This window comes from Idiotropiscis lumnitzeri, chromosome 1 (assembly GCF_059441095.1).
Source record: "Idiotropiscis lumnitzeri isolate Australia: NSW breed Sydney's pygmy pipehorse chromosome 1, RoL_Ilum_1.0, whole genome shotgun sequence".
Lineage (NCBI taxonomy): Eukaryota > Metazoa > Chordata > Actinopteri > Syngnathiformes > Syngnathidae > Idiotropiscis > Idiotropiscis lumnitzeri.
This window is the reverse complement of record NC_142391.1, coordinates 7216826-7229702: the sequence shown is the minus strand read 5'-3', so window position 1 is coordinate 7229702 and position 12877 is coordinate 7216826. Positions and strand designations below refer to the sequence as shown.

Here is a 12877-nt window from a genome sequence, read left to right as displayed (position 1 = left end):
AAAGCGCCAGCTCATTTCAAGCATCCTTTTATATTAAATTTGAAAAAAAAAAATGGGAGCATTAGTTTGTCCCATTTATATTTCCGCGGATAATTAGCAAGTGAGAGATTGGACAATTAGCTCATCCGTGTTAATTGATTACAATGTTACAACGTGGCCGTGATAAGACGAGTGTGAGATTCCTTGTTCCACATTCCTCGGAGGGATTGCTAATATATACAATGCTTGTGTGTAATGAGGGTTTTAAAAGGGCCAAATCAGCTGGGGAAATTGTTAATTCTATTCCGCTCAAGACTCAAAATGAATTGTGTGTGTGGGACGGAATCTTACGGAATGACAAATGCCCCTTTTGATTTGGTCCGACGTCAACGCAAAATGTTGAACATCAAACCTCGGCCGAGGTTTTTCCCCACAAAGGGGTTAGTCGGATTTGGTGTAAAAAGGCGTGCCCTGCTAGAAGAAAGAAACGGCTTACTTGATAAAGCTTTTCTCGGATATGTTCCAATGTCGCTTATTTTTAAGTGTAGTTTTAAGTAATTGACTTTTTTTTTTATTAATTCAATTTCTAATCGATCGGGATTTTGTGACAGCGCGTAAGGGGTGCTTCCCGCTGTCAGGTTGTTGAAGGACATTTTATATTTTTTTCCCCCATTATTTGTGATAAAAACATGGATTTTAATTATTTTATTTTATTTTATTTTTTTATTTTATTTTATTTTATTTTTATTGACCTTTTTATTCATGTATTTATTTATATAGATATTTTTTAGGCTCATACATTAACTGACTTTTTCCAGTCCAGTACAGTGGCCCAATATGTTTTTAATAATAATAATAATAATAATAATGCCTTTATTAGTCCCACAATGGGGAAATTCGAGATTCGAACCCAGGCCTCCTGGGGAGACTGGGTCCTGAACGCGGCGCCTTAGACCACTCGGCCATCCTGGCAGCCATAATATTCCCCACAATGGGGAAATTCGAGATTCGAACCCAGGCCTCCTGGGGAGACTGGGTCCTGAACGCGGCGCCTTAGACCACTCGGCCATCCATCCCCGCTGACCGTGGCACAACATCGGCTGGCCGTTTCCGCCTTTCCGCCATATAAAATGTGCACCTCTCCTGTGCTAAATTCAAAGGGAATGGCGAGAGCCGCCTCCAGTGGCCAGCAAGCTTGTTGGCTGTGTTCACACCCACAACCGCGCAAACGCCCTTTTCTAGTAATGCCTGTTTAAGAAAATCACAAAAGTTAAAAAACTTTAGACTTTGCGCTAGGCTTGCGTTAGGCATGAAAATACGGCCTCTAAGAAGTGCATAGGGTTGATCGAGTGCGACTAGGGTGCGCATGAGGGAGAGAGCGTACACAAGCTCTGTTTGGCTCTTAAATTGCATTTTGAAAATCATTTCATGACGTGTTGATATTGTTTGCGTGAATAAAATCTAAAAACAGGCTTTTTAAAGCTGAATTTTAAGGTGTCAAACGGAGAGGGGGTGCGCCAAGCAATCAAGGTATTAAAAGGAAATAGTAGTTTTGTTTGTTGATGTTTGTGTTATTATTGGCTATGATTGAGCTTTGTTTTGACTTTATTTTAGGGTGTGCACAGGGCAGAGGTGGTGCGCTGAGCATGTGTGACATCACTGTTGATTAAGTAATATACAGAGAAAGGTCATTATGCGATTTATTTTTGTTGTTGTTGACTTCTTTTTACACTTGCATGTCAGTTTGCTCATGGAGCTGGAAGCCATCAAACTGTTCCTGAATGCATCAACATGAATCGCCACTGCGAAGATAAACAGAGTGTTGGACAGATTTACCACACAACTCCACCCGTGTCCGTACAGTGCCTTGAGATGCACTCTTTCACCATTTAGCACTCACACAGGCCCACTTCTCTCCCTACTTGTCAAATAGTCGGAGTGTGCGACGATCCGTCGTGGACCTCCTAACCACCTCACGCTGGTGGGCCCCTCTCCACTTCCACGGGGGTGGGGAGGGAACGTGACAGTTTGTCAGGGACCACTAACCGCAGGAAAGTGCGGCGGGAATGTGACGTTCGCCTGAAAAGTTGTGTGTGTGTGTGTGTGTGTTGGTGTGGTGTTTCGTGCATGTGTGTGTGTGCACAAGATATAACTTGCAAAGATTTACATTGGTCGTGGAAATGTTGAGCGCCCGGGAGAATGAATGATATGGACCCCGTCGAGAATTTTATGTATTTCCAGCACCCATAGAAAGTTGCGGCCTATATAAAAAAAATTGTATGATGAGGAATTGTACGTCTCGGCTGTGCTTAATAATTAATAACAGCCCATTCTGCCTCTCTATGAATATTTACAGGGAGTGCACGTGCCAGAGGGAGGGAAGCTTGTGTGTTTATAGCATTAAACGCTCAAACATTGTCGTCGCCAATTTGCCTTGGAGCATGCAAAGACTCCTCGCGGACGGCATTTTATAGAGAGCGCATCGCCTTTTTTCACTTTCATTTTCAAGTGGTGAGTCCCATCACAGGTGCACCAAAGCCATGATCCCGTTTGTCAATTGTGACTTTTCAATGTGGTGGTGCACCCCCTCTCAAAAAGCTATGGTCAATAATTATGCAATAATAATCAAATCATGTGTCAAAATAGTTGAAAAAAAAAAAAAAAGCATTGGAACATTCTGATAGATTTGGTGCACCCCTTGTGCCCATACAAACATGTACTTTTTTTTTTAAAACCAAAACCCGTTTAGCCCGTAATCATGCAAAATTTGACAAAATGTGAAAAAAATATTTTAATAATGCTTTTTAATATCCTTTAACCTGGCGGGAAAAAAATGCGCACCACCTTCCCTCCCAATAGATACAGTTAAACAAATTCATAACTATTGCTGATTAACATTCAATAATCAAAACATGATCAAAACACGAGGCAAAATAATATTCCCTTCAAAACAAATTTGGCGCACCCCCTCGTCATATTGACAAAAATAAGAAAAAAATAACAACGCCACAAAACTGCCGCGCTCTTTTCCTTCAATGTACAAAGTAATTTTGATTGATAGCCAATAATCACATCATCAAAACACAGTGCAAAATAATCAAAAAGTGCGCTAAAATATTTTGACAGAATTGGCGCAACCCCCTGTTAAAAAAAAAAAAGTCTTAACATTGATTGTTCATTGCCACAAATAATTTTCGGTATTTCAACCACAACAAAATAACTCAAGTCTGACACACTTTGCGCACCCCACCTGCCCAATACGCAACCTAAAAAAATTTTGGGCGCAGCGTTAATGTAAACGGTTCATAACGTCGCCGTGTCTAGCGTTGCAACTAACAAAGTGATTGTTCAATAATCCCCAAATTATTATTTAATTTATGTCCTTTTATTCAAAACAGGTCCTTATTTCAGAATGACACGGCCAAACGTGAAGGATGACTGATGATGATTCCGTTCCTGGTTTAGTCTGTAAATTATCAAAAAAATAAATAAAATTGGGCAAAAACGTCGATGTTTGTTTTCCAAAGTAAAAGCAGATGTTTGCAAAAGTCTTGTTTTGATTTCATCACAAAGATAATCAGTCTGCTTTCATGGAAGACTACAGGAATGTGTAAATATTTACTGTTGAGAGCGAGGGGGAAAAAAAATCACACAAATTTCGTCAATATTACCGAAGACTCTAAGCGAGGAAGCGATAATCAAAAAAAGTTGCTGATTCATTTGGTCATCAATTAGTTGCCGATTAATCGATTTATTGTCAGGCCTCTAATTGGCTGTCAAACGTCTCATTTTTCATGAGCACTTTGCCCCTCTACGATATTTCATTTGGAGAGCAAAGCGCATTATTTTATTCATTATTTATTTTTAGTTTTTTTTTATAAATAGTTTAAGAACCTTGCTCTGAATATAGTGTGCACCAGATTCATGCGCACGGCAATGACCTTTGACCTGGGCACGGACTGCCGCAAAATGCTTCTTGTTAAAATAACCGCAGAGACTCTAGCCCCCGTCAAATAATGGCCAAGCGGGCAACGTGTACTACAAATAAATCCCGTGTTCCTCGTCAACCCCCGGCATGTTTGGCTTCGCCGCCGATGCCGCTGCGCCCATCGGCGATATTTATCCAAGGGAAGGAAAAGCGCGACGTCGTCGTTTCCTCTCGGCGGGTCCCCGAGCCCCTCAGATCTTCTTCTATGGTGAATGAGAGCCGGCTCCGAAAGACAGCGCTTCACTTTTGATATTCCTCTCTCCGTTTGACAAGGGCCCACTAATTACCTGGCGAACCTCAACACTTGAACACGACTGAAAAAAAATAAATAAATAAATAAAAAAAATCATCATAAGCCCCGCCCCCCTATTTTTTACGTTCATTATTGTTCCCTGCAAGTCGTTGCTGACTTTACTGATCTAAACATGTGATCATATGGTTGCCATGGCGACACATTAAAGAGAGTGTGCCATTAATTCCAAGTTGTACAAAAAGGAGCTACCCGGAATGATTCTTTTCAAATCATTTTATTCCATTCAGGAACCCGACCAGGAAGTCGAATATAGCCCGTTACAGTGTCGCCGTCATCGACACGCAAATCAACTTTGTTTAAACAACACTATTCAATTGCAAGAGAGGAGTTTTTCCTTGTTTGTTTACACACAATTTATGTATATAAGCTCATGCGAGAATATACGAAGCCTTGTCAATGATGGTTATTGAATAGGAGAGCCGTGTTTACTCGGCTGTGTGACTGGAATATCAAAATGTGTCACTGTGCTGCTGGTGATGCTGGTGTGTGTGCAGCTGCGTTCAAGCTGACTGGCTGGAAGCTCACAACCTGCAGTTAGAAGACAAAATGGCCTAACGGACAACAACAAAAAGAAAAGGAAAAAATGCATTCAGGTTAAATGCAAAACGATAAGAGAGAGGCATTCTAGTCAAGTCATCGAATCTCACAATTCTCAGGGGTTGGGGGCGGGGGGGACAATTGTGTAATTTTTGCGTATAATTGGCGCCCATTGAAATGAATTGCCCCAAAAAATAAATACACGAAGCAACCAAAAAATTGATTCAAGAATTTTTTATTCCCTGAAAAATGGAGATTAGCTCTGCCCCCCAAAAATAAGAATATTAAAAAAAAAAAAAGCATAGTTGTAATCTAAAAACAGTATTTTAAAAATCATTTTAATTTTGTCAAGAAATGAAAATAGAGTAAAATAAAAAAAATACAAAAATGTAACATTTTTCAAATACAGTGAAATTAAGAAAAATCCAAACGCTTGCCAATAAAGTGAGTAAAATAAACTACAAAAATCAAGTAAAATAAAAACAAACATGCACTCTAAAATACTATTCATTGAAAAAAATAATACAGTAAATTAAAATCAATTAATATAAAAACATATGGGAAATATAATACTGAAATTGTATACACTTCACAAAAATAAAACCAATGAAAAAAAATTTACATTTGGGTGGAAAAAACAAAAAGAGGAAATAATGTTGATAGAAGAAAATAAGCAAGTTGGAAAATTATATGCAACAACAGCAACACATTTAAATAATAACCAGACAGATTTAAATTGGAAACTGAAAATGTACAATAAAAATCCTTCCATTGAAAATAAATAAAATCAAGCTAAAAATAAATACTAGAATATGTGGTCAAATAACAAAATATGACATCTTTATTTCAGGCATGTATGTAATATTTTACAGGTGAACATATTTCATAAATTCCTGAGATGTACATGCATGATTGGCGTCAAGTGTTGCTTTTAGCCAAAAGCCCAGTCATCTCTCTTTTTTTTTATTGGACATGTTTCTATTTCCAAACGTGCTTTGTAACAACAGTCAACCATGCATGCGTGCACACTTCCTATAATGTAGATAAGGTAAGAGAGGCCGAGGGGGGTGCGTGGAATTGGCCTGGGTGGGGAGGTGGTGATATGTAATAAAAGGTGGGCCTTTGCTGCCTGTTTAAGCCCCTTAAGCCTGATAAATGATGAGCGACAGAGGCGCAGCAAGAGGGTGACCGCTATTAACTCCTCACCCCCCCCCCCGCCCCCCCACCTCCCATTTTCCAACCAGCCTTGCAACTTTTGCTCCCCAGCTGCACGCACCCAGCCCTCCAATAACACTCCCATTGATATTTTGTCATCATTCGTGCGCTGTTTTGGATGGGCCTGGATCACGTGATTAAGATGGGATTAGGTCACCTGGGCTGCAGGGCCATCAGGTATTTTGGGACCAACACAAGCGCATTAAATCGGCATTTGGTGTACACGTCGTGGGACGTGCGCACACGCACACACACATGCGTAGGCGTTAACGGCGAGCTCTAATCTGATGACCTGCTCTAAACTACATTCTCGCACGCACGCACGCACCCACACACACACACACACCGCCTACTTTGAAGGGGGACATTTAATACATTCTAAAAACAGTTGGGTCAATAATTATGTGTCAAAAAGGAACAACTGCTACTTTGGGTGATCCAACTTTTTATTTGTTTATTTATTTAATTGCATCACACAACCCCAAAACAGTGGATTGTTTTTCATAATTACCCCCCCCTACCCCTCAAGGCCCCCAACCCCCAAAGAAATTAGGTCAAATTGACCTATAGTACTTTTTTGACCCCTAGCTGATTTTTGATCCAAATGTTTTAGTGTAGTCAAAGTGCGTATTAGAAGCAGCTCTGCTGTGCATGTTTATAAAAATAATGATCATCATATTATTAAAGTGATTATTAACAAATAGATATTTGTCATTTTGATGTACATTAAAGGTTGTAAGAGTTTATTTAAAAAAAAAAAAAAGAAGCTTCAAAATATGGCATGTAATTTTAATTGTAAGGTTAAGTAAAAAGTATGTTGCGCAATGTATTTATTTGTTGAAACAAAATATAATTGACTCTTAAGTCCAATAAAATGCAGAATTATTTTTAGAATGCATCAAATTAAACGTTTTTCGCATGATTTTGCTTGTTCCAATTCAAACAAAAACAAAATACTGAGGAACTAAATACATTTGGTGTATAAATCTTGCACACTGTTTATCAAGTGTTAACTCTGGCCGGTGTTAGTTTTTTCATTTCATAAAAAACAAAAGAAATCAAAAGAATTCACAATCATTGTGAGCGTGTACAAAAAACATTTGTCATGTTATGTGCTTCTTGACTGCATCATTTTCCATAAAATATAATTATATAAATAATATATTTCAGCATTTTTACATTCATATTACAAGCACACTGCTTGTTTGTTTTTTATGGTGGGGGTCATATGTTCATTTCAATTTCTTTTCATAAAACCAAATTCTTCTTGGCATGTTTTGGCCATCACGTCACATGAATTTGAATTTTACCACGACTCCACTTTTGAATTAGTCTCTTTATTTCCACATACGAACCATCGTGTTGCTTTCGCCGCATTTATTTCCTTTATTTCATTTCGAAGGCCTCGCCTGGTTGCTGAGCAGCGCTTAAACAGTGACCCGATTTGCCGCTAGGTGTCGCCAAAGAGCCGCCAAACTGCGCTCAACCGGCTTTGCCTCCTCCTTCTCCTTCTCTTTCTGCTGCCCCCCCTGCGAGAAAAGGGGGGCCGAACCGCGGCTTTTGGCGTTGAGAGAATTGACAGAGAGTCGCGAAACTTTTACAAGTATTTGCCTTTTTTGAAACCACGTCGTCACATTGCACCGGCGGGGGTCGCCTGGAGTTCAGGTGCACTGCTAAATACTTGCAGTGAGGCGGGGGCTGAAGATGTTTTATTAAGCAGACGATGCGATTCATGTCGAAACGCTGCAGAATTAATTGAAATGGAAAGATGTGGGACTGGCAAAAAAAAAAAATGAATGAGAGGACAGTGGGTTCATTAATTTGAGAATTATCTTCTCGTGCAGGGAAATGTGGAATTCGTTTTAGAAAGCAGAAATTGGATGGATGTTGATTATTGAAAATGACGTCAATTTTTGGGAGTTTTTCCAAACTGTGGAAAAGTGGGAAATGCGTAAAAAAATATTGCACGGGTGTTCCAAACGAGCTGAACATTTTTGCATCAACTTTAATGGGGATTTAAATTTGTGTAAAATGCTGATGAACAAAAATGTTCTTTTCAAAACAACTGAACCGTTCAAATCCGTTGAGAACTCGTTAGATTGAACTGAATTTGTTACGTAAATGTTTCTTTCACTAAATTATGAGCAACGCGGATATTTGAATAAACTGGTATATGTTGTCGACATTAAAATTATGATTTTTTTCCTTTCACATTTCTCTGAAATAATTGGAAACCTGTAAATTATGGACCGTACACAAAAAAAAACAGCTCCGAGAAAGTTTCAAAACAACCTGAAGATTATAACATGACACGTTTGCAAATGTGAAACTTTCTGGCCCGCCAAACTCCAAAATGAGCGGAATTAAACTTGCAATGAAATCAAGTTTGCTTGCTCAAAGTGGATTTAAAGCAACAATTCTCACCACGTTTATCTCTTGCGTGGGGTAGAATTCCGATCTCTTCGGGATGTCTTGAGGATCTTTAAGCCTCCTGATTGTCCCACTCGTGTTTTCCTTGAAATAGACCCCCCCACCTACAACCCACCCGCATCACCCCCCTCCTCCTCCACGTGCACGTGCACGCACCTCCACGCGCACCCCCGCATGTGATGAGTCCAAAACGCAGCTGGCCATGTCCCCACACGGACTCGGAGAGCTTTAACCCTCCGCTGACCTCCATTTGACACCGGCAGATGAAATGTTAGCGTCCGTTAATGGCGTCCGACGGTTCCGTCCACTATTTATACTTGAGCATAATACTCGTCACACCGCTCACACTTTTTTTTAATGGTTGCCACTTTGAAATCGCGTTAACAAGTCGTTCTACGTGGGAGGGGAAATATAATGCGTGGACAATAGAGTGATTATTAAGATTAAAAGCTTATTGTTTGAACTGTTTAATCGCACATGCGCATTAAGGAGGGAAAAGTCCGATGATTAGCAGAATGGAAAAGCATTTAATTAGTTTAAATAGGGCGAATTTATATTCACAATGTCTATGTGGGATTTATCGCATAAGGCCAAGAAATTTCAGATTTCTTTATCATAGCCTCCAATGTTTATTCTTTTAATATATAAAAACGCAAATTTCCATCGTGTGCATTTTTTTACGTTGTTGACGAGTTAATTGAATCGCAACATTTGCATACCGTCACTTTGTGGACTTGTGATAATCAAATAAATATTCACAATGAATTCCATTGTTGAAACGTCAAACAGACACATTTTTAAATTTAAGATTTTTTTTTTTACATTTGCGTAGGCGTTTAAAATAGAAAACATTTATTTAAAAAAAAGACACATTTGGTGGAATAACTTTTTTCAATGAAAAGACATGATTTAGTTGTGTAGTTATTTTGCTCCTTTTTTGATCCGTGGCAAGCAGTGTCGACTGCGTTTGTTGTGTGTGTGCGTGGACGAGCCGTACATTGGACACGCGTAATTAACCTCCACTGTTTTCACACGCTCTTTTGCCTGCTCACATCACCCTGTTGGGGGGCCTTAAAAAAAAATGCACACGTTATTCCCACCTTAAATCCACGCGAGGGGGAAAAAAACACACGACGTGTTATATAACTTTAATATATATATTTTTTATTTTCGATATGTGTTGCAATTTTTTTTACATTTAAAAAGCATGCAAAAAAAATGATAACAAAGCAGGAGCTTGACTTACCGGTGTAATCCAACATTATTGGCGATTTTAGGGCCCAAAAAAAAAAAAAAAAAGGAACTGAAGAGCGGAGTGGCGCTCTTCTACGCTGCTTGTTTCTCTCCCTCTCTCTCTTTTTTTCTCTTTCTCTTTTCTCTCACTCGCTCTCTCTGCGTGTGCGTGCTCCTTCCCGGGGAATTGCTGCTTGAAATGTCCACGCAGCCGTTTGTCAAAGCCTTGCTTGCGATCCTTTGCACTCCCCACACCCACCCGAGCGACCCCCCCCCCCCCCCACGCACACACACACACATACACACAAACCACCCTCCTGTATGCCAACGTAACTGTTGTCACCTTGCATTTATTAACCCGTTGTTTGTTTGTTTCAGGTTGGCCTCCCTGCAGCTCCTCCTAACCCCCCCCCCTTTTTTGGGGGGGGGGGTAATTTCTTCCTCATCCTCCTCATCCTCGCACAGTATTAAAAGTCAGGCATATAGCGAGGTGGCCCCTTGCCTAAAGAGCTCCTGGAGGGTCTTCACGTGCAAACGATGCCCTCCTTGCTCCTCCTCCTCCTCCTCTTCAGACCCCCCCCCCCCCCCGCCCCCGTGCTCCTCCGCCTCCTTCTCCTCTTCTTCAGCTTCAATCTCCCCTCATGATTGATGATGCCCGCATGGCCATGCTTTGATAATTGACCAAATACTCCCAGGCACTGATTCCCCTCAAGAAAGCAGCAAGAGCACAAAAAAAGAGAAAAGAGGCTTCCAATGCATTTCATTTGCATGAGTTAGTTTCGTTAGCACACAGGTACAATATAGTCGTGTAAAATGTGTGTGGAAATGAGTCGCTTGAGATCGCCAAGTCACCAGAACTGCACTGATAAGAATGTAGTTGGGAGGTACAAAAGTAGTCTTTTTTTTGAGGATATACTGTGTGAGGTGTGGAAACGTTTAACAGCATTTGAGTGTTACCTCACTTCACTAATCTAATAATGGATTGTTGCTATGACACGAGCAAGCAAGCACCTTCCTTTTTTTTTTTTGTTGCTAACCGGAAGTGGATATGCCGCGATGGTTTCAGCAAAGTTCCTGAAAAACCAAAGGAACAAGTGAGCGCGAGGCTGCGGCGGTTTCAAATTATTGCCACCTTCGGTTTATGAATGGTTGTGTTTCCGTGGGCACGGTGGTTTCACCCCCCCCCCAAATGTAATTTGAGGTATAAAATGAAGCCACAAGGGGCGATTTTTTTTTTTCAGGGATAATTTTAATGCTTCACTACGGTCAGATTTATATTGACATTTAATTTGAAATACCAAACTCCCCATTTAAGTAACAACAAAGAAAACAGAACTGGTCAGGAGAAATTTCCAAACTTACCGTTGTTCGCGTTCAGATTTGGTTCAGAAGCGCATCTTTAAAGTGCAAAAAGAAGATGCCAAATTTGGAAACAGGTGAAATTTGCAGACTATAATGATGAAATCTGGATCTGAAATATCATTTGAGTGAAAAACAGGTCACCGCAATAAGAATGGGTGACAATTCGTACCTTTTATCATTCAATTTGGATTAGGTAACATATTTCAAGTGTAAAAAGAAGTCGTCCCAAGTGACATCTGCAGCCATCTTATGTTGTTCCCATGACATTGAAACGCCAGATTCAGAATCACCTTTCAAGTGTGTCCAAGTCTCCACTATTGTAAGAAATGATATTTACAGTCATTTTGTGGTTGTTTGCACCCCAAAATAAGAAAGCAAATCATTTTTAGAGTGTAAAAAGAAGTTGCCACATGTTGAAAAGTGTCATTTGCGGCCTTACTGTTTTTGCTTGGACCACAACACCAGAATGTGAATCAGAATAATCGATATAGAAGGCACCACAATGTAACAAATAACTTTGTCAGCCACAATTTGGTCTTTTTAACATTACAATCGGAATACCGAGTCTGTTCAAAGTGAAATGAAAAAGTCGGCCGAGTGCGGTCGGTGAAAATGAGAGTACCGCCGGGGACGTCGACAGCCATGTTGTTGTCCGTTGGTTCCATTTGAACATGGGAATCGTCTTCGTTGGCCATGTTTTGAGAGACGTCACTACAAGTGGAAAAATGTGCGGTGTTTACTGCTGTGTTGACTACATTTTAGCCTCAGATTCATCATCGTCTTATTGGCCGCGTTTGAAAAAGAAGTCGGCACACATGGAAAGAGTGAATGATGCCTGTGGACATTTACAGCCGTACTATTGCTCTGCGTCGTACATTTTCACATCAGGATGATCTATGCTAACTGCTTCACATCCATATGATTGCAGTTTACATTTTTATATAAGAATCACCTTAAATGGTCACAGCCCAACACTTTATTGATATTTTTACAACTTGTTACAATCTGGATGTGATGCTTTGCACCCTTACTATGGCGATGCGTACTACATGTTAATAACAAAATCTTCATTCATTCATGAATCCAAATTCATCAGAATCAAATGCTTTTGCAGCATGACTACTTTCAAACATCAGAATCACTTTTAATGGCCGCCATAGTCTTGCAAGTTTTCCTATGAATAGAAAAAGACTATTGCTATGTTTACTAATACAATTAGTCATCAAAGAAAATTCGTGACCAAGCGAAAATGTAATGATAATAAAATCCGATATATATGACGTATGTGTGTAAATATATAATATTTATTTATTTGTTTGTTTATTTTTAATATATATATATTGTTTACATATTTTTTTATTTTTTGTATATATATATATAAATATATATTTGTTTGTTTATTTTTAATATATATATTTTTGGGGGTATTTTTTTATTTTTTGTATATATATATATATATATAGGTGTGTGTGTTTCAATTTGTTTATATGTATAGAATATTTACACGTGTGTATATGTGTGTGTGTATATATAGTTAGTGTTGTATGTTGCAGTAGTGTGTGGTGTTGTGTTGCTGTCCAAACGTGGATCCCGAAAGTATTTTGGGTGGGTGGGGAGAGAGTTTTAGAAGGTGGGGGGCTGAGGAAGGAGGAGGAGGAAGAAGAAGAGAAAGAGGAGGAGGGTGGTTCGTCTACTACTACACAGCGTACACTCACACACACACACACACACATTAGGAGGAAGAGTGGGTCTCTCCTCTCTCTCGCGTGGGAGAGCTCTTCGTCTTGCCTTGGCGCAGCACCACTGGCTGGGGCCAGCAC

At 39.8% G+C, this 12877-nt stretch overlaps 1 long non-coding RNA gene across 1 annotated transcript in view; it reads left to right on the top strand.

Moving 5' to 3' along the window:
* The window catches only part of LOC148343011 (uncharacterized), a 129563-nt gene extending 119378 nt beyond the window's left edge, over positions 1 to 10185 (top strand). Inside the window, exon 4 of the long non-coding RNA XR_015839554.1 lies at positions 10074 to 10185. This is a non-coding gene — a long non-coding RNA (uncharacterized LOC148343011). The remainder of the gene's footprint in view (positions 1 to 10073) is intronic.
* Positions 10186 to 12877: the final 2692 nt, after the last annotated feature.